The sequence below is a fragment of the Silene latifolia genome, chromosome 9 (assembly GCF_048544455.1).
Source record: "Silene latifolia isolate original U9 population chromosome 9, ASM4854445v1, whole genome shotgun sequence".
Lineage (NCBI taxonomy): Eukaryota > Viridiplantae > Streptophyta > Magnoliopsida > Caryophyllales > Caryophyllaceae > Silene > Silene latifolia.
Genome location: NC_133534.1, coordinates 218257267 through 218272915, shown reverse-complemented (window position 1 = coordinate 218272915; position 15649 = coordinate 218257267). Strand labels below are relative to the sequence as shown.

At 38.8% G+C, this 15649-nt stretch overlaps 1 long non-coding RNA gene across 1 annotated transcript; it reads right to left on the bottom strand.

The window, feature by feature from the left end:
* Nucleotides 1-1783: 1783 nt before the first annotated feature.
* On the bottom strand, nucleotides 1784-4293 carry LOC141598506 (uncharacterized). The gene is made up of 3 exons (XR_012523565.1): nucleotides 4192-4293; nucleotides 4036-4096; nucleotides 1784-1937 (listed from the first exon to the last, which is right to left on the bottom strand). It is a non-coding gene; the product is annotated as an uncharacterized LOC141598506 (long non-coding RNA).
* Nucleotides 4294-15649: the final 11356 nt, after the last annotated feature.

Here is a 15649-nt window from a genome sequence, read left to right as displayed (position 1 = left end):
TAATAATAATAATAATAATAATAATAATAATAATAATAATAGGAGATATTTTGAATGTGTTGTTGGTTTTTAATTGGTCCAGATTAAAGTAGGTACAACATGAAATGTGACGGTCTAAAGTTTAGACGGAAATTAAGACGGAGATTATGATTATTACAGTCATCATTATTATCCGACCAAAAATACGTATACATATATTATTATATAAATTGTGCCTTAAAAATATAATTTAATCGTACGTATTTTTATAAAAATGAGCTTTTGTATAATACGTTTATAAAAATCTTGTTTGACATAAAATTAATTAAATTGAACAATTCCAAAAATATTTAATAAAGTAATTCAAATGGCTTAATAAATTTTAAATGTCAAAATGGGAAATTCGCGGGTGTTACAATGTTCTTAACCGCGAAAGTTTGAGGACAAACTTTTCTCAACAAAGGGAGTTTGAAGCAAATGTGGCAACCGAGATTTTGGAGCTAAAACAGCCGGTTTCCAAGATGAAAAGATGAGCACAAATTGCAAAGATTCCATTCGAAAGCGACATCAAATGGTCCCCTTTTTGTACAAGCAAAAGGCCAAAGCAATTGAAGAAGCAAAAACAACAAAAATGGGCAGCATTTGTCACGCCTAAACAGGCTGCCATACTGTTTATTTTGGACCCATTTGTTGTGCTTTTGTGTGTAAAATATCTACTTGTACTTTTGTCCATTTATGCTTTCAATTGTAGCCTTTAGATTAGCTTTTTAGATGGATGGTTTAGATTCATTTTGAGCCTCTATTTAAAGAGCACCTATCCCATGTAAACATTCAGATTTAAAGATTATGAAAATGAATTTAAGAGGTTTTTGAAAAACCCTTGTTTAGTTCTTTGCTTAGTGCTGGAACGACCTCCTTTGCTTAGTGCTTGGAGATGACTCTTTCCATTTGCTTAGTGCTTTGGAAGAGTGTTATCCTAGGCTTAAACATGCTTTGTGATCTTGTTGAAGTCATATCTTTCATTTTATGTTTCAAATAAAACCTCACAAAACAATCCAAACCGAAAACAATACAAATACACAAAAAAAAATTTGTCTCAATGAAGTTTAAAATCCGCATTTAATCGTTCGATTTGACATTTTGTTCCTGTTTTGTGTCGTATGTTGGGTTTGTTGTTTTTAGGTCGTGGCTCTTCATACCTTTCTCATTTGCTCATGCTAATGTGAGGGTGATGATAACCCAAACGGTTTCCGGGACCGTCCTATCCCTAGCCCGGTTTTAGGTCTATTTTTATGTTAATTTTGGCATCATTTTCAAAGGTCTTAAATTTCCTTGCAATTGTTGTCGTCTTTGCTGCGTTTTTTGGCCTATTTTGGGCTGATTAAGGACCACACTCTCGTTTTACTTCAAAATGGTATCAGAGCTTCGGCTCTTGTGTTTTCTTAAACCAAGACGATCTTGGGAAATGGTGGTCCTTGGTGTTCTAGGGTGTTGGCTAACAAGGCGGTTCTAAGTCCGTGCTGTGTGTTCTCGGTTTAGAATTAGGTCCCAAGTACGTGCTGTGTGTTCTTGGGTTGGGATGGTTCTTGTTGTTTGCCCTCTTTAACATCTACACTACATTTTTCTGAAATTGTATTTGTTTTTGAAATCGTCTTTTGTTATACCATGTTTGTGACACCCCGCGATAAAGCGGAAACATATAACTAATAAATTAAAGCGGAAATTGTGAGATTTTAAAAACTTTTAGGTTATTAGTTAAATATTAAAACGCGGGTGCCAAAAACGAAATGAAACAAATACTACGATAGACAAAATTAGGTTATTACAACCCAAGTCTAGAAAGCGGGGAAAAGATATCCCACGAATAAACAAATAAAGGGTTTCTAAATTAGAAACTAAGGTCCAAGGGTTTAGTTCTCGCTAGCCCACACGTCTTCCCCACGTAAGCATCTTCAAACCTGTCATTCATTTAAACATGAACGCCACAGTCAGTGGGGAGTAACTCAAGGTTCTCCCAGCCACAATATGTCGAAAAACAGGTAAAAACAACACTTAATCAAATATATTAATCATGCAACATATGTGAACTATAAAGAATAAGGAGATATAATGAACAATCATGATGAAACAGGCATAATACTTTCTTAATAGAATAGGCACGGTACATGAGGATGAATGTACGATCGAGGAATAGAATCACCAAGTCAACCCACTCATGTGGACACGACTCAACAAGTGAAAGACATATACTTAGTATGAACTCAAACAAGACAAACCCTCTAGACTCCAACCTCTTGGTAGGACGACGATCATAATACGGTCCTAGTCTAAACCTGGCCAGACTCTCGGGATGGACGACACCCGATTCGACACACGATACCAAATCGTATCCAAGACTCGAAACATGGAACACCTAACCTTGTCACCTAACCGTGACCCCCGGTCCGAAGAGGCGGAAGGAAAAATAGCCCAACTCGGAAACAATGGCACCTAACCGTGACCCAATGTCCGAGGGCAAATAAATGAGGAATGTCAAGTAGTCACACAATGTAAAATGTCGCACTCGAGTCACAATAAGGATAGGAATGATCATGCAGACATCATATGACACGGGATCTTTTAATGTCACATTCATACTTGTGGCTTGCATCTCACCATAAGTACAGATGGGAACATTAATCCCAACGATCTTATCGCAACTAGAGGGCTTATAGCTCACCCCTAATATCCGATAAGACCAAGACTCCCACAACAGAACAATACAAGGCATTATCAAGAGTATGACTCTTCACAAGTAACCCATTAACAATAAATGTCTCATACTTGTCTTATGCAAATAAATATTCCACTTTATAATTTATCATGCCGGTTAAGTAAAATATAAAGAGTGATAATGAATAATTTACGTCATGTGAAATTTACGAAATAAAGTGTGACCAAGCCCAGACGACCCATTTATGAGCCCAATAAACAAACTATAAGAAGCCCAATAATTGAGTCACATTAAGTCCAACAACAAGACATATTAAACCCAACATATTACTCATGTAAAATCCAACTATTAAACCATGTGAAGCCCAACAAGTTGATCATGTGAAACCCAAGCATTTGATCATGTGAAGTCCAATAATTTACTCATGTAAAGCCCAAACAAGTTAGTGACCACAATTTATCAAAAATGTGGGAGAAGGGGAAATAAGGGATATGCTCTCGCCCTTAACCGTGACCAACCCAAGTCACTAAGCGTGGCCAACACCACGTCCAACCAGCCGTGGCCAACACCACAGCCCACGGCCAGCTCCTGCCCAGCCCCATGATCACCTCACAACCACCACAACTTCTCTAAATTGCAACATCAAAGGGTGAATAACGGAGTAAATGCACAAGTATTTATATATGTATGAGACGGAAATTCGATAGATTGCAATTACCCACAACTCGAATTCTTACCACCCAAATACCAGCCTGACACAACCCCTAAACAACTTGTAAAATACCACCCAAAACACCACTCACGGCTGTCCAAACGGGTTGCAAACAGGCGCCCAAAACAGGGGCAAGCATGGTCCCAAATCTGGGTTTTCAAGCGGGAAAAAATCAAGTGTACATGTGTGACGATATTAATCATGGAGATACAGGCAGGAAAGAGGGGCGAGAAGACAGCTAAGAAAACCGGGAATCAAATAGAGTAGAGCATCCCAGTAGTGCGCATTTTCAGACGGGAAATGAAAGGCAATTTCGAGACGGAAACAGACACGACTATACATGGATAACCCCACATACCTTACCATAGCCACACTCGACAAAACCCAGACAAACGCAGCTGTAAACACCCGTCCTTTTGAGACGGAAACTGCACTCAAATCGACAACCCCAAATCCGTCTGTCACGGTTCCAACACAACACCGACAGTCCATTTCAGAAAGTAAAATAAGACAGAAAATTCACCATACCAATGAGATAGTTAAAGAATCGAACTTTAGCAGAAAAGAACATATAAAAACGACCCCTAAGACAGAAATTCTCGACATTTGTCGAGTAACCTATCACCGTTACCTTTATCCTTGCAAATTCCGGAGCAAAACGTCCAAAACACGAGCCTAACATCAGTCTTCAACTAAAAAGGGAGGAAAACGAGTAACATGGGTCACAAAACCGGGTTTGTAATAAGGTGCCCATTTCGAAAATTCAACAAGAATAAGACTTTCTTACCTAGAAATGAGGAGGAAGAAGAGAGGAAGCCAATGGTGCAAGAATCATTAAATTTGGTTGAGAAATGAGGGAGATAACGGAGGTTGAAGGAGGCGGAAATGGTGGTTGGCGTTGGATTGTTCTTTCTTCTGCTTTGCGTTTTTGTTATTATTCTTTGTTTCTTTGATTTAAAAGAAGAAGGGAAATGGGGGTGGGTCATCCCGACCAACTACACTATATATATATAATAATAATAATAATAATAATAATAATAATAATAATAATAATAATAATAATAATAATAATAATAATAATAATAATAATAATAATAGGAGATATTTTGAATGTGTTGTTGGTTTTTAATTGGTCCAGATTAAAGTAGGTACAACATGAAATGTGACGGTCTAAAGTTTAGACGGAAATTAAGACGGAGATTATGATTATTACAGTCATCATTATTATCCGACCAAAAATACGTATACATATATTATTATATAAATTGTGCCTTAAAAATATAATTTAATCGTACGTATTTTTATAAAAATGAGCTTTTGTATAATACGTTTATAAAAATCTTGTTTGACATAAAATTAATTAAATTGAACAATTCCAAAAATATTTAATAAAGTAATTCAAATGGCTTAATAAATTTTAAATGTCAAAATGGGAAATTCGCGGGTGTTACAATCACACCACCTTTTAAAAAGTTTCGTCCTCGAAACTTGAAAGTAGAAATGAAAGGTTATATAAAATAAAATTGGACTTTTAAAGTTGGTAACCAAAACATTAAAAGGTTACTTATCGTAAGAATTATAATTCTTCCAAAAGTTTTAAATAAAATTTTAATGTAACCATATTCTCATCAAAGGAACGAAAGTGTTCTCGTTACGTATTCAAGAACATCACATTCCAGATCAAAGATAAGGTAAAAAGGCAAATCATTTGTATAAATTGAAAATCAAAATACTTTCAAAAACATTAATGAAGAGTTTTCAAAAGTATAAGTCTCATTTATGGAACGAAATTGCTCTTGTCGTGCACACAAGAACGCCAACTTTCCAAGTCAAAGACAGTTTTAAACCAAAAACCACTCGCCGACAAGCGTAGAACAAGTTATCAAACGTCTCCAATAACAAGTTCTATCATCCGATCAACGTCAAAATCAAAAGAGAATGGCAATCCACACAACGACAAGGACAAATGGTTCACACAACGAGTCACATTTATTAATAAACAAGGACAAATGGTTCACACAACGAGTCACATGGACTAATGAACAAGTACAATTGTTTAAACAACGACTCACAAGGACTAACGAACAATAATAAATGGTTTACATAACGAGTCACAAGGACTAATGAACAAGGACAAATGGTTCACTCAACGAGTCACGTGGACTAAACAAGTACAATTGTTTAACACAACGATTCACAAGGACTAATGAACAAGGACAAATGGTTCACACAACGAGTCACATGGACTAACGAACAAGTACAATTGTTTAACACAACGAGTCACAAGGACTAATGAATAAGGACAAATGGTTCACACAACGAGTCACATGGACTAAGGAACAAGTAAAATTGTTAAACACAACGAGCCACAAGGGTTAATGAACAAGAACAAAGGGTTCAGACAACGAGTCACATGGACTAATGAACAAGTACAATTGTTTTAACACAACGAGTCACAATGATTAATGAACATGGATAAATGGTTTACACAACGAGTCACAAGGACTAATGAACAAGGACAAATGGTTCACACAATGAGTCACATGGACTAATGAACAAGTACAATTGTTTAACACAGCGACTCACAAGGACTAATGAGCAAGGATAAATGGTTTCGATAACGAGCCACAAGGACTAATGAACAAGGACAAATGGTTCACACAACGAGTCACATTTATTAATAAACAAGGACAAATGGTTCACACAACGAGTCATATGGACTAATGAACAAGTACAATTGTTTAACACAATGACTCACAAGGACTAACGAACAAGAAGAAATGGTTTACATAACGAGTAGCAAGGACTAATAAACAAGGACAAATGGTTCACACAACGAGTCACGTGGACTAATAAACAAGTACAATTGTTTAACACAACGAGTCACAAGTACTAATGAAGAAGGACAAATGGTTCACACAACGAGTCACATTTATTAATAAACAAGGACAAATGGTTTGCACAACGAGTCACGAGGACTAACGAACAAGGACAAATGGTTCATACAACGAGTCACATGGACTAATGAACAAGGACAACTGTTTTAATACAACGAGTCACAAGGACTAATGAACAAGGACAAATGGTTTACACAACGAGTCACAAGGACTAATGAACAAGGACAAATGGTTCACACAACGAGTCACGCGGACTAATAAACAAGTACAATTGTTTAACATAACGAGTCACAAGGACTAATGAACAAGGACAAATGGTTCACACAACGAGTCACATGGACTAATGAACAAGTACAAAAGTTTAACACAACGAGTCACAAAGACTAAAGAACAAGGACAAATGGTTCACACAACGAGTCACATGCACTAAGGAACAAGTAAAATTTTTAAACACAACGAGCCAGAAGGGTTAATGAACAAGAACAAAGGGTTCACACAACGAGTCACATGGACTAATGAACAAGGACAAATGGTTTACACAACGAGTCACAAGTACTAGCGAACAAGGACAAATGGTTCACACAACGAGTCACGTGGACTAATGAACAAGTACAATTGTTTAACACAACGACTCCTAAGGACTAACAAACAAGGATAAATGGTTTACATAACGAGTCACAAGGACGAACAAGGACAAATGGTTCACACAACGTGTCACGTGGACTAATAAACAAGTACAATTGTTTAACACAACGAGTCAGAAGGACTAATGAACAAGGACAAATGGTTCACACAACGAGTCACATTTATTAATAAACAAGGACAAATGGTTCACACAACGAGTCACATGGACTAATGAACAAGTACAATTGTTTAACACAACGACTCATAAGGACTAGCGAACAAGGATAAATGGTTTACATAACGAGTCACAAGGACTAATGAACAAGGACAAATGGTTCACACAACGAGTCACGTGGACTAATAAACAAGTATAATTGTTTAACACAACGAGTCACAAGGACTAATGAACAAGGACAAATGGTTCACACAACGAGTCACATGGACTAAGGAACAAGTAAAATTGTTAAACACAACGAGCCACAAGGGTTAATGAACAAGAACAAAGGGTTCACACAACGAGTCACATGGACTAATGAACAAGTACAATTGTTTTAACACAACGAGTCACAATGATTAATGAACAAGGATAAATGGTTTACACAACGAGTCACAAGGACTAATGAACAAGGACAAATGGTTCACACAACGAGTCACATGGACTAATGAACAAGTACAATTGTTTAACACAACGACTCACAAGGACTAATGAACAAGGATAAATGGTTTACATAAAGAGCCACAAGAACTAATGAACAAGGACAAATGGTTCACACAACGAGTCACATGGACTAATGAACAAGTACAATTGTTTAAACAACGACTCACAAGGACTAACGAACAATGATAAATGGTTTACATAACGAGTCACAAGGACAAATGAACAAGGACAAATGGTTCACACAACGAGTCACGTGGACTAATAAACAAGTACAATTGTTTGACACAACGATTCACAAGGACTAATGAACAAGGACAAATGGTTCACACAACGAGTCACATGGACTTACGAACAAGTACAATTGTTTAACACAACGAGTCACAAGGACTAATGAATAAGGACAAATGGTTCACACAACGAGTCACATGGACTATGGAACAAGTAAAATTGTTAAACACAACGAGCCACAAGGGTTAATGAACAAGAACAAAGGGTAAACACAACGAGTCACATGGACTAATGAACAAGTACAATTGTTTTAACACAACGAGTCACAATGATTAATGAACAAGGACAAATGGTTTACACAACGAGTCACAAGTACTAGCGAACAAGGACAAATGGTTCACACAACGAGTCACGTGGACTAATGAACAAGTACAATTGTTTAACACAGCGACTCACAAGGACTAATGAACAAGGATAAATGGTTTACATAACGAGCCACAAGGACTAATGAACAAGGACAAATGGTTCACACAACGAGTCACATTTATTAATAAACAAGGACAAATGGTTCACACAACGAGTCATATGGACTAATGAACAAATACAATTGTTTAACACAACGACTCACAAGGACTAACGAACAAGAATAAATGGTTTACATAACGAGTCACAAGGACTAATAAACAAGGAAAAATGGTTTACACAACGAGTCACATTTATTAATAAACAAGGACAAATGGTTTGCACAACGAGTCACGAGGACTAACGAACAAGGACAAATGGTTCATACAACGAGTCACATGGACTAATGAACAAGGACAATTCTTTAAATACAACGAGTCACAAGGACTAATTGAAGAGAATTCAGCCGAGCATTCCTCTTTTGAACCCGGTTTTGGACCTTGCACAAGATTGAGGTCTAACATGAATTCCGTTTAAGAAGTCGTGCCTTTTTCCAGCATGGGATTAATTTTTGGTGAGTTTGGGACGTTTTTGTGTAGGAACTTGTATCCCAAAGCTTTTCCTATCATTGAGTTTGCCAAGCTTTTAAAACAGCGCGCAATCAGGAACATGGCTGGAGCAGGCTTCGTTTTCTGTGCATTATGTCGCTATCAACATTCCTCTTTTGATCAAACATAGCTCAAGGGCCCTTAGAAGAGTATTTGCAGCATTGCCAAAGTCTTCCAAGTGAGTCCAAGTGTGCATAAACAAGACTTGAGCTAGTAAACAAGGGATTGTTGTACTATTAGTTTACTTTCTATCTTTTATGCTTTATGTCCTTTTCTTTTCTGATTTCTTGTAAGGTCCTTGGCTGCCGTGTTTGGTGGTATTAGCAGCTCTTTTTGTGGCCATAGGATGCTATCTTAGATGAAGGGAGGAGATTGTCTTGCTTGTCCTATAAAAGCAAGCACAACCCTTAGACAAAATCAGATTATTTTGAATGAAAAAACCCTAAGAAGCAACCTGCTTTCTTTCTTCTTTATCTTTGCTTTGTGCTTGATAAAACTCCCTTGCTTAGTGCTAGGAGGTTGGATAAGTCCTTTGCTAAGTGCTTGGACAAGTCCTAGGCTTAATTCATTGCTTTGTGTTCGAATTAAGTCATACCTTGAGTCCTAAACAAGCTGAGTTTTCTTTGTTTGTCATTTGTGAATTTCGTGTCTTATATCAACTCAAATCTGATAGTTTTAGTTCAAATTGGTTATCAGAGCTTTGGTTAACAACAAAAATCCTTTCTTTGTGAGTTCATTATACCCTAACCACATTAAAAACACAAAAAAACAACCATGAGTGAAGAAAGGATTGCTGGAATTGAAACACAAGTTACTCAACTTTCTGAAAAATGTGATTTGTTGCTAGAATCTCTCAATGTTATCATGGCTAATATTCCAACACCACCACCAAGAGGAGGACGACCACCTAGAGGCAGGGGTAGAGGCCGTGGCTTCATGGGGAGAGGACGAGCTCATGGTGGCCATGAGGAAGAGGAGCTTTCTGATTCGGAGGAGTCCATGGCCGAGGCCTTTCATGGAGAGCCCAACAAAGACTTAAAGGTAGAAATTCCTGATTTTCATGGTAGTTTAAACCCCGAGGATTTGTTAGATTGGTTTAGGACCATTGAAAGAGTCTTTGAGTTTAAAGGTTATTCTGATGGCAAAGCTTTTAAAGTTGCAATCTTGAAACTCAAAGGCTATGCCTCCCTTTGGTATGAGAACTTAAAAATCAGAGAAGAAGGGATGGTAAGGAACCTATTAAGTCTTGGTTAAAACTGAAAAAGAAGCTTAATGAGAAGTTTATACCTAAAGAGTACACTCAAGACATTTTCATTAAGCTCACACAACTTAAACAAGACCAACAACCACTTGAGTCATATCTTAGAGACTTTGAACAACTTACTTTGCAATGTGAACTCAATGAGAAGCCCGAACAGAAAATTGCTAGATTTGTTGAAGGGTTAGATACTAAGATTGCTCATAGGGTTAGAATGCAACAAGTATGGTCCTTTGATGAAGCCGTTAATTTGGCTTTAAGGGTTGAGAAAATGGGTAAAGGGAAGGCTACAACCACCAAACCAACCACCAAAACAGCCACCTTTAGACCCCCAACCAGTTTCAAAATCAATGAACCACCCTCTCAAAACAAAACCACCATACTTGACAAGGGAAAAGCAGCCGAAACCTCACAAAAAAAGACCATGCCTCTCAAAAAATGTTACCAATGCCAAGGTTATGGTCACTTTGCCAAAGAATGCCCAACCAAGAGAGCCCTTAGTAGCTTTGAAGTGGTTCATTGGGGAGATGATGAGATTCTTGTGTGTGATGAGGAAAGGGAGGGAACGGACCATGAGGAGGATGATGTGGTTATGCCGGATGCGGGTCTTAGCTTGGTTACTTGGAGAGTGATGCATACCCAACCCCAACCCTTGAAAATGGACCAAAGACAACAAATTTTCAGGTCTAGGTGCACCATTAAAGGAAGGGTTTGTAATCTTATCATTGATGGAGGGAGTTGTACCAATGTTGCCTCTAGTACTCTCATTGACAAACTATCATTACCTACACAAGACCATCCTAGTCCTTATAAGCTAAGGTGGCTCAACAAAGGGGCTGAAGTGAGGGTTGATAAGCAATGCTTGGTTCCTTTTTCCATTGGCAAAAACTATGTAGATGAAGCTCTTTGTGATGTTCTTCCAATGGATGCTTGTCACTTGCTACTTGGGAGACCGTGGGAGTTTGATAGGGACTCGGTTCATCATGGTAAAGACAACACCTACACCTTCAAATTTGGCTCAAGAAAGGTCATCCTAGCACCTTTACCACCTGTTCTCAAGCATATTCCAACACCCTCCATGCTTGAACCATCTAAGGAAGTGTTGCTAATCAATGGGGCAGAAATGTTGCAAGAGTTAAAGGAGGATAGGGACGTGTATGTGCTTATAGCCAAGGAAGTGGTGGGAGAGCAAGAGAAGGGGCTGCCTAGTGAGGTCCAACGCCTACTCAAAACCTATGGTGATGTGTTTCCAAATGAGCTTCCTAGTGGTTTGCCTCCTCTTAGAGGAATTGAACATCAAATTGATTTCATTCCGGGAGCTACTCTACCCAACAAGGCAGCCTATAGAAGTGATCCTAAAGCTAGCCAAGAATTGCAACAACAAATTGGAGAGCTCATGAGCAAGGGTTTTGTGAGGGAGAGCCTTAGCCCTTGTGCCGTTCCAGCCTTGCTTGTGCCCAAGAAAGATGGGTCATGGAGGATGTGCACCGATAGTAGAGCCATCAACAACATAACCATCAAGTATAGGTTTCCTATACCAAGGCTTAATGACATCCTAGATGAGCTTAGTGGAGCCAAACTGTTTTCAAAGATTGATTTAAGGCAAGGTTATCATCAAGTAAGAATCAAAGAAGGAGATGAGTGGAAAACCGCATTCAAAACAAAGCATGGGTTGTATGAATGGCTTGTCATGCCATTTGGTCTTTCTAATGCACCAAGCACTTTCATGAGGCTTATGAATGAAGTGCTTAGGCCTCACTTGGGCAGCTTTGTTGTTGTATACTTTGATGACATCTTGGTGTATAGTCCTAACAAAGAAGAGCACCTCAATCATTTACAAATATTGTTTGACACTCTTAGGGAACACAAGTTGTATGGGAAGCTTGAGAAGTGTTCTTTTATGCAAAGTGAAGTCCAATTCTTGGGTTTCATCATTTCTGACCGTGGCATATTAGTTGATCAAGAGAAGGTTAAAGCAATCAAGTCATGGCCTATTCCTAGGAATATCACGGATGTGAGGAGCTTTCATGGGTTAGCATCATTCTATAGGAGGTTTATCAAGGATTTTAGCACTCTCATGGCTCCTATAACTGAATGTATGAAGAAGGGGGAGTTCAAATGGGGAGATAAGGCTGAAACTTCCTTCAACACCATCAAGGAAAAGCTATGTGAGTCTCCTATTCTTGCTTTGCCAAATTTTGATAAGTTATTTGAAGTTGAGTGTGATGCTAGTGGCATTGGCATTGGGGCTGTCCTTGTTCAAGAGCACAAGCCAATTGCTTACTTTAGTGAGAAATTGAGTGGTGCCAAGCTAAATTACTCAACTTATGACAAAGAGTTCTATGCCATTGTAAGAGCCTTAACTCATTGGAGCCATTACCTCAAGCCAAGGCCCTTTGTTCTTCATTCGGATCATGAGGCTCTTAAGTACATCAATGGGCAGCATAAGCTCAACCATAGACATGCCAAATGGGTTGAGTTCTTACAATCATTCAACTTTGCAAGCAAGTACATAGAAGGGAAGGATAACGTGGTTGCGGATGCTCTATCAAGGAGGTTCATTATGTTGAGTTACATGAAAGAGTGCTTGGGTTTGAGCACATGAAAGAGTTTTACCAAGAGGATCCAGATTTCAAGGAGGAGTGGGGGTCATTGCAAAATGGACGAGCTAAGGGGGGTCATTACTTGGTCCAAGAGGGGTTCTTGTTTCGTGGAAACCGTTTGTGTGTGCCAAGGAGTCCCTATAGAAGCTTGTTGGTACGAGAAGCACACTCCAATGGTCTTGCCGGGCACTTTGGCATTCAAAAGACCTATGACATACTCCAAGAGCATTTCTATTGGCCTAAGATGCTTGGGGATGTCCAAGATGTTATCAAGAGGTGTGCTCCATGTCAACAATCCAAGTCCTACTTCAAAACAGGCCCCTATACCCCTTTACCCATCCCAAACCAGCCATGGGAAGACATTAGCATGGATTTCATAGTTGCTTTGCCAAGAACTCAAAGAGGCAAGGACTCCATCATGGTTGTTGTGGATAGGTTTAGCAAGATGGCTCACTTCATTGCTTGTAAGAAAACGGAGGATGCATCTAGTGTGGCTGATTTATACTTCAAGGAGGTGGTTAAGCTCCATGGAGTTCCCAAGTCTATTGTCTCGGATAGGGATTCAAAGTTCATGAGCCATTTTTGGAAGTCCTTGTGGAAGCTACTCAAGACTAGGCTCTTATTTAGCACCTCCCATCACCCCCAAACTGATGGACAAACGGAGGTGACTAACAAGACTCTAGGGAGAATCCTAAGGTGCACGGTTTCTAAATCATTGAAGGATTGGGATCTCAAACTAGCTCAAGCCGAGTTTGCCTTCAATAGGGCTCCTTCTTCAAGCACGGGCAAGTCTCCATTTGAAGTTGTTTATGGCGCCAACCCCCTCATGCCTACTGATTTGGCACCCATCCAAAGGAAAAAGATTGATTTCGATGCTAAGAAAAGAGTTGAGCAAATGCTACAAATCCATGCTCAAGTTAAGAAGCAAATTGAGAAAACAAATGAAGCATACAAAGCAAGGGCCAAGGGTCCTAAGCAAGCCACAAACTTTGAAGTAGGGGATCTTGTTTGGATTAACCTAAGAAAAGAAAGATTTCCAGCCAAAAGGAAGAACAAGCTCATGCCACGAGCGGATGGTCCATTCGAAGTCCTCGAAAAGATTGGGTCCAATGCCTACAAGATTAACTTGCCCGGAGATTATGAGGTCCATGGCACATTCAATGTTGGGGATTTAAGTCCTTATTATGAAGAGATTGAAGATGATAATGGCCAGGATTTGAGGGCAAATCCTTTTCAAGAAGGGGAGATTGAAGAGAATTCAGCCGAGCATTCCTCTTTTGAACCCGGTTTTGGACCTTGCACAAGATTGAGGTCTAACATGAATTCCGTCTAAGAAGTCGTGCCTTTTTCCAGCATGGGATTAATCTTTGGTGAGTTTGGGACGTTTTTGTGTGGAACTTGTATCCCAAAGCTTTTCCTATCATTGAGTTTGCCAAGCTTTTAAAACAGCGCGCAATCAGGAACATGGCTGGAGCAGGCTTCGTTTTCTGTGCATTATGTCGCTATCAACATTCCTCTTTTGATCAAACATAGCTCAAGGGCCCTTAGAAGAGTATTTGCAGCATTGCCAAAGTCTTCCAAGTGAGTCCAAGTGTGCATAAACAAGACTTGAGCTAGTAAACAAGGGATTGTTGTACTATTAGTTTACTTTCTATCTTTTATGCTTTATGTCCTTTTCTTTTCTGATTTCTTGTAAGGTCCTTGGCTGCCGTGTTTGGTGGTATTAGCAGCTCTTTTTGTGGCCATAGGATGCTATCTTAGATGAAGGGAGGAGATTGTCTTGCTTGTCCTATAAAAGCAAGCACAACCCTTAGACAAAATCAGATTATTTTGAATGAAAAAACCCTAAGAAGCAACCTGCTTTCTTTCTTCTTTATCTTTGCTTTGTGCTTGATAAAACTCCCTTGCTTAGTGCTAGGAGGTTGGATAAGTCCTTTGCTAAGTGCTTGCACAAGTCCTAGGCTTAATTCATTGCTTTGTGTTCGAATTAAGTCATACCTTGAGTCCTAAACAAGCTGAGTTTTCTTTGTTTGTCATTTGTGAATTTCGTGTCTTATATCAACTCAAATCTGATAGTTTTAGTTCACTAATGAACAAGGACAAATGGTTTACACAACGAGTCACAAGGACTAATGAACAAGGACAAATGGTTCACACAACGAGTCACGTGGACTAATAAACAAGTACAATTGTTTAACACAACGAGTCACAAGGACTAATGAACAAGGACAAATGGTTCACACAACGAGTCACATGGACTAATGAACAAGTACAATTGTTTAACACAACGAGTCACAAGGACTAATGAACAAGGACAAATGGTTCACACAACGAGTCACATGCACTAAGGAACAAGTAAAATTTTTAAACACAACGAGCCAGAAGGGTTAATGAACAAGAACAAAGGGTTCACACAACGAGTCACATTTATTAATAAACAAGGACAAATGGTTTGCACAACGAGTCACGAGGACTAACGAACAAGGACAAATGGTTCATACAACGAGTCACATGGACTAATGAACAATGGACTAATGAACAAGGACAATTGTTTTAATACAACGAGTCACAAGGACTAATGAACAAGGACAAATGGTTTACACAACGAGTCACAAGGACTAATGAACAAGGACAAATGGTTAACACAACGAGTCACGTGGACTAATAAACACGTACAATTGTTTAACACAACGAGTCACAAGGACTAATGAACAAGGACAAATGGTTCACACAACGAGTCACTTGGACTAATGAACAAGTACAATTGTTTAACACAACGAGTCACAAGGACTAATGAACAAGGACAAATGGTTCACACAACGAGTCACATGCACTAAGGAACAAGTAAAATTTTTAAACACAACGAGCCAGAAGGGTTAATGAACAAGAACAAAGGGTTCACACAACGAGTCACATGGACTAATGAACAAGTACAATTGTTTAAACACAACGAGTCACAAGGACTAA